This window comes from Henckelia pumila, chromosome 3, assembly GCF_033568475.1.
Source record: "Henckelia pumila isolate YLH828 chromosome 3, ASM3356847v2, whole genome shotgun sequence".
Taxonomy (NCBI): domain Eukaryota; kingdom Viridiplantae; phylum Streptophyta; class Magnoliopsida; order Lamiales; family Gesneriaceae; genus Henckelia; species Henckelia pumila.
Window position 1 is genome coordinate 76141996 of NC_133122.1, and position 6721 is coordinate 76148716.

The window sequence follows — 6721 nt, forward strand, 5'->3', positions numbered from 1 at the left end:
CAACATTAGGTACAACCACTCTATTGGATTGGCACAATAAACCATCTGCCTGAAAATGGAATCCAGATGTATTAACTCCATTGGCTAGACGTGCCAATCGTTGAGTCTTAACATCAGATATCTGAGCATCTCTGATCCGAGAATACAATGCTGGCTCAGATAGAATAGTATACAAACGAATCCCATTCCTTCCTTTCTTGTGCTTGAGCGTAAAACTCAATGAACAGCACTCTTGAATCATATGAGATATTTCATTAGTCTGAAGTGCAGACAGTCTCACCTGTCGACTCAAGGCATCAGCAGTAAGTTTAGCAGAACCTGGATGATATTTGATTTCACAATCATAATCCTTCAGGAGATCCATCCAGCGTCTCTGTCGCATATTCAACTCTTCCTGAGTGAATAAATACTTCAAACTCTTGTGATCCGTAAATATCTCAAATTTCTCGCCATAAAGATAATGTCTCCAAATCTTGAGCGCAAATACAATGGCGGCTAACTCGAGATCATGCACTGGATAATTACTCTCATGCAACTTCAACTGTCGAGAAGCATAGGCAATAACATGTCCATGCTGTGTCAAAACACATCCTAACCCCTGCCCAGAGGCATCAGTATAGACAACATATCCTCCTGATCCAGAAGGTAGAGCTAGCACAGGTGCAGTAGTAAGACGTCTACGCAGCTCGTGAAATGACTCCTCACAATCCGAGGACCAAATGAAGGCAACATCTTTCCGTGTAAGCTGAGTCAAAGGCCTGGCCAACTGTGAAAAATTCTCGATGAACCGACGGTAATATCCCGCTAGACCCAAGAAACTACGAATCTCAGCAACCGTCGTCGGTCGAGACCAGTTCAGCACTGCCTCTATCTTACTAGGATCAACAGATATCCCTTCATTAGAAATCACATGACCGAGAAATACTACCCGATCAAGCCAGAATTCACACTTGCTTAATTTCGCATATAGCTGCTTATCTCGTAACGTCTGTAGAACAATTCTCAAATGTTGTGCATGCTCATCCTTATTATGAGAATAGACAAGAATATCATCTATGAAAACGATGACAAATCTATCCAGACAATCTCGAAATACCTGATTCATTAGATTCATAAAGACTGCCGGTGCATTCGTCAAACCGAATGGCATCACCAGAAACTCATAATGCCCGTATCTGGTCCTGAAAGCAGTCGTAGATATATCTGAGTCTCGTACCCGCATCTGATGGTATCCAGATCTCAGATCTATCTTCGAATAAACAGAAGTACCCTGTAGTTGATCAAACAGATCATCAATCCGCGGCAAAGGATACTTATTCTTGATGGTGACACGATTCAACTGCCTGTAATCAATACATAATCGCATCGATCCATCTTTTTTCTTGACAAACAAAACAGGTGCTCCCCACGGAGAAACACTCGGACGAATATATCCCTTATCAAGAAGATCTTGCAACTGCTGTTTCAATTCCCTCATCTCTGACGGTGCCAGACGATAAGGTGCTCGGGATATAGGCGTAGTTCCTGGTACTAGATCAATACCAAATTCAACCTCTCGAACCGGAGGAAAACCAGGAATCTCATCAGGGAATACGTCAGGAAACTCGCAAACAACCGGTAGCTGATCAATACCCGTACTACTCATGGACATATCAACTGCATAGATGAGGTAGCCCTCCCCACCTGACTCCAAGACATGACATGCCTTCAGAGCCGAAACAAGTGGCATCGGAGGTCGCGCACCCTCACCATAAAAGTACCAACTATCACCCTCAACGGGATGAAACTGTACCAGACGCTGATAACAATCCACAGTAGCGTGATACAAAGTCAGCATATCTATTCCCAAGATACAGTCAAAATCCATCATCGCTAATATCATCAAATTAGCCGATAACACATTACCCTCACACTCCAGAAGGCAACCCATCACTAGACGCTTAGTTACTACCTTCTGCTCCAACGGAGTAGATACAACTAAATCCATATCTAATGATACATAAGGTAATCTATGTCTTTTAACGAAGCGACTAGAAATAAAGGAATGCGATGCTCCAGTATCAATTAATACAAGTGCAGGAATACCACATAACAAGAAGTTACCTGCCAACATGCGATCGCTTCCCTCAGTAGCCTGCTCCTGAGACAGAGCAAACACTTGCCCTTGAGTCTGGGGACGATAACCAGAAGAACTCTGTGGTGCTGGCTGCTGACGTGGAAAAGTAGAAGCCTGAGATCCAACCTGGGATCCCGATCCACTAGCAGAACCCATGCGCTGAGGACAATCTCTCCGCAGATGTCCCTGCTGACCGCAAATATAACAAGCACCAGTAGCTCTCCGACATGAAGCTGCAGGATGCTTCCCACCACAATGGCTACAAAACTCCTCCTTCTTCTTCTTCTTCCCAAAACGGAACATACCTCGTGAACCACGAGATCCAGATGAAGTAGTAGGAGTAGAAGAAGACGTAGGTCCGGATTGCACAACAGATTGAGCTCGAGGCTCAACAAATCCACTAGGCTGTGCTGGCATCATCAACTGTCCACGCCTGTTGCTGGTCTCCACAAGACGGCAACGGTTTACCAAAGTCTCATAAGATACCGGGTCATCACAGACGACAACCTGAGAGTAGATATCTTGGTTCAGGCCTTGCAGAAAGATATCATATTTCGACGCATCACTCTCATTGATATGAGGACTGAAAGGTAGCAGATCAAGAAATCGCTGTTGATACTGATCAATAGTCATTGATCCTTGCCTCAAAGTAAGCAACTCCATAGATCGTGCTTGGCGAACAGCCGGAGGAAAATATAATTTCTGAAACTCCCGACAGAAATCCCCCCAAGTCACCTGTCCTCTCTCAGTACGTGCCTGAGAAACCTTGGCATCCCACCAAAAACGTGCTCTATCCTCTAGAACGAATTCTAGAACATCCAGTTTCTGCTCCTCAGTACACTCAAAAGCTCGGAACGTGCTCTCAAGTTTAGACATCCAGCTTCTAGCTTGTTCAGGATTCTCGCCTCCCACTAAGGGTTTCGGTCCTACCTGCATAAACTTATTGATAGAGTAGCGACGTCTACCCTCATGATGATGATGTTGATCATCCTGATGATGATGGCGACGATGATGATGACCACCTCCCTGGCCAACACTACCGTGACTCTCGTCAGCCATATCCTGAAAAGAATTGCACATTAAAATCCCAAATGCGCAAGAATTACTCAAGACTAAACTAAATCCCAAGTACTAATCCCAAAATCTATGCGTGCTCTGATACCAAAAATGTAGTGACCCTGCATGGAATCACCTACTAACTGGCAACTAATAGCATGCATTAAACTTAATACAGAAAAATACTTAACAGAGTAAAAACGTGCGGAAACATAATCCATAATTTACATATCAGCTTAGTAATATAATCCAGGCTTAAATCTGTACTGATACAACCATATCGAAATTCTTAAAAGTAAACATTATACAGCTAATAAATCGTGCTGTATAAAAACTTTCAAAGCTCCTGCTCCCTAGTCCTGCCTTGAACTACCAGCTCCGTCCATCCTGCGACCTGCCCCATGGAATAGGGTGTCCAAGATAACAACTAGGACGTGAGCGCTACGCCCAGTACATAGACATGAGTAAACATATGTATATAATGCATGCAACATGATGACTGGTACAGGGTCATCTGAAAAGTCATGCTCAATACCGGCGCCATATGAGTGCTGCCACCGCACGGATCAACCTCTGGGTGCAACCACACTCGTCTAGTACACCAGAGTAGACAGACATAAATGCCCCCGCCGTCGCGGTACTCTCAGTGACAGACTATCGAGTATAGAGATGAGCGGCTCTATAATCAGGTATAACAAGGAATAGGCTCAACGTGTATATGCACATGACATATGAGTATAAAAAAAACGGTAAATCATACATCATGTCATATAATAATGTCAAATAAATGCAACATATAAACATGTATACTCGCTGGCAATCTCAGTCAATGTGTACGTACCTCTAGGCTAGTTCAAGTATAAAAGGATCCTAGGTTCCAAGCCTATATTCAAAAGTTCACCGTATCACTACATAAATTCTATAAGCCTTAACTAAGCTAATAAGTACTCCCAAAAATTAAATAGATTCCCGGACCATACCTTCGTCCGTCGATGGCCCTTTGAAGTCGCTAGTCCCAGATGACTATAACCACACCTTGGTTATTCCAGAACCTCTATTATAACCGATAGGGCCCTCAAGTGTATAACTCACACTATATAACTAAAGAAGGAAACTCGGGAATTCGTAATTGAAAATGAACTCTGAACGGCCCTATTTATAGCCAAATTTCTCGGCCAGGATCGGAACTTCCGATTTCGGGATCGGAGCTTCCGATCCAGCTCATTGCGTGCATGTCTGCCACGCCAGGATCGGAACTTCCGATCTACGATCGGAGCTTCCGATCTGCTCTATGACCGACACTTGTCAAAACTCGCGACTGAGTCATCGATCATTTTTGACAGCTGGGGATCGGAACTTCCGTTCCAGGATCGGAGCTTCCGTTCCGATCGGAACTTACTATCCGGGATCGGAGCTTACTATCCGGGATCGGAACTTACTATCCGGCCCAAAATGAAAAAGCCCAAATTTTACTTCTGAAGTCCAATAACACTCCGAAATTGGTTAAATACCAACCCTTAATCATGTTTAACATATTATTATCTTAAAATGGTATCTGGGTTACTACAGGTAGTATGAGGCAGAGTTGAATTTTTTTCACGCCTCCTTAGTTGCGACAACTATGATCATCAACTTCACTACAGATTTCATAGCAGTATAGCTATGAAGGAAGAGATAGTGACAACAGCAGCAAAGATCGATTCAGCTTAAAAGCCAGCAGATGAAAAAATATGAGAATAGCTCCCCTAGCTGATATAGATCAAGAGGAAATTCGAAGGGCAGATAATCTCATAGGCAATAAGTGAGTACAGAAGATTGGGGCTCATGTTGTATCATATAATAATATTTCAGGTAAGTAAGTTAATTTTATTTAACCTTCTTATGTAGTGATTGTATTTCATACATTCATAGATAAGTGATTTGTTATGCTACAATTTTGAGCCTCTAGTAATTGTATTTGCTATATTTTTTTTCCTTTGAGTATATGGAAATCATTTGAATGATTAGATAGAGAAGGTGAAATACAGATTTGAGGAAATAAGATTGACTATGATATATAACTTTGGGATCTTAAGCTAGAATGCATTATAAATATTAATGCAATAATTGAGTATCAGTTAATAGTGTATTGAATTTGGGAAATGATTACGTTAGATCAGTAATATAAATGATTAGAGATCTATTTGATATGTGTTTCAGTCAGTACTGGTTATAACAAGATAAAAGTAGAAGAACATCGGAAGAATGGTAGTCGATGTACCGAATTAGTATAGAACTAACCTAGAATTGACAGATATATCAGTGGTTAGACTATACAAAAATTATTCAGATGAAATATTCCGATCTTTCTACAAAATGAAAGGAGTTTTATATTGAGTGGTGACTAGTACGAAGGTCTTATGACAACTCGTATAGAAAAACACTACTTGAACTGAAGAACTCCAGAAACAGATAACATATTGCCTAGAGAAGAAATATCCTAGTACCAAAATGGCTATTATTTCGACGACAATGCATTAAGTCGAAAAGATGATATTCAACTATTGTCATTCAGAAATTTCTAGATAAACTCATATCAATCGAGAATAAGAAAAATCAGCTACAGTTGAGCTTTTCTTCAATTTTGTTGAAGCTATTACGTCATAAAAATCACGATTCTTGAATCTCTTGCTATCGATTATGAGGTTTTGTTTGACCTCGATCAATTTTGATAGACTCTTATTTCTTTGCTAGAATCTTATTTGATTCACTTGCTGTCATTCAGAATATTTGATTTTGACTAACATTTATTTGAGCGAGTTTCATTGATTTGAAATTCAAGAGTCATTGATTATTTGATGTGTATATTCAGTATATCTTGAAGTATTTGACTCGTAACTGATAGACACTCAGATTCAGAGTATCAGCAAGATTTATGGGTTGATGGCATGATTTATCATTCACTTGGGAAAGAGAAAGAAGAAACTAGATGAATGCTTGATCAAGTGAGTACGATCTGTAAATTTTGTACTTGAGTTTCTAGACAGATACTCAAACAATCATACTTGTTGCATTCCAAGCTAAGTTAGATTAGTTGGAAAGATTAAGCAACATTGATATTAGATCAAGCAGTTAACAATTTGATTGAGAATGCTAAATTGGGATATAAGATAAGATAGTAGATCAGAACAGATGAGTTTTGAAGTGAATAATCGTTTGATTATGCCAGATATTCTAGATATGAAATATCAAATTCTGAAAAAGGCATATTACGACTGAATTTATATTCCTTCAGTTGTTTAAACATGTATGAATTACATGTATGAAGTATTGGGAAAGTAGTAGTGACAAAAGAAACTGAAAGCAGAGACAACAGAATTGAAATTTCCAATAATAAATTTCCAGTAAAAGAAGCAGAAAAGAAGAACCCAAGTGGTTTATGTAACAGATTAGTTACGTAAAAGCTGAAAACTGTTGGAAAAAACTGGCGGTCAGATCAATCACGATTGATACCCGTGGACACCACACAGATTTCTCTGCGCTTCTTGTATCTCCCAGGAACTGATGAAC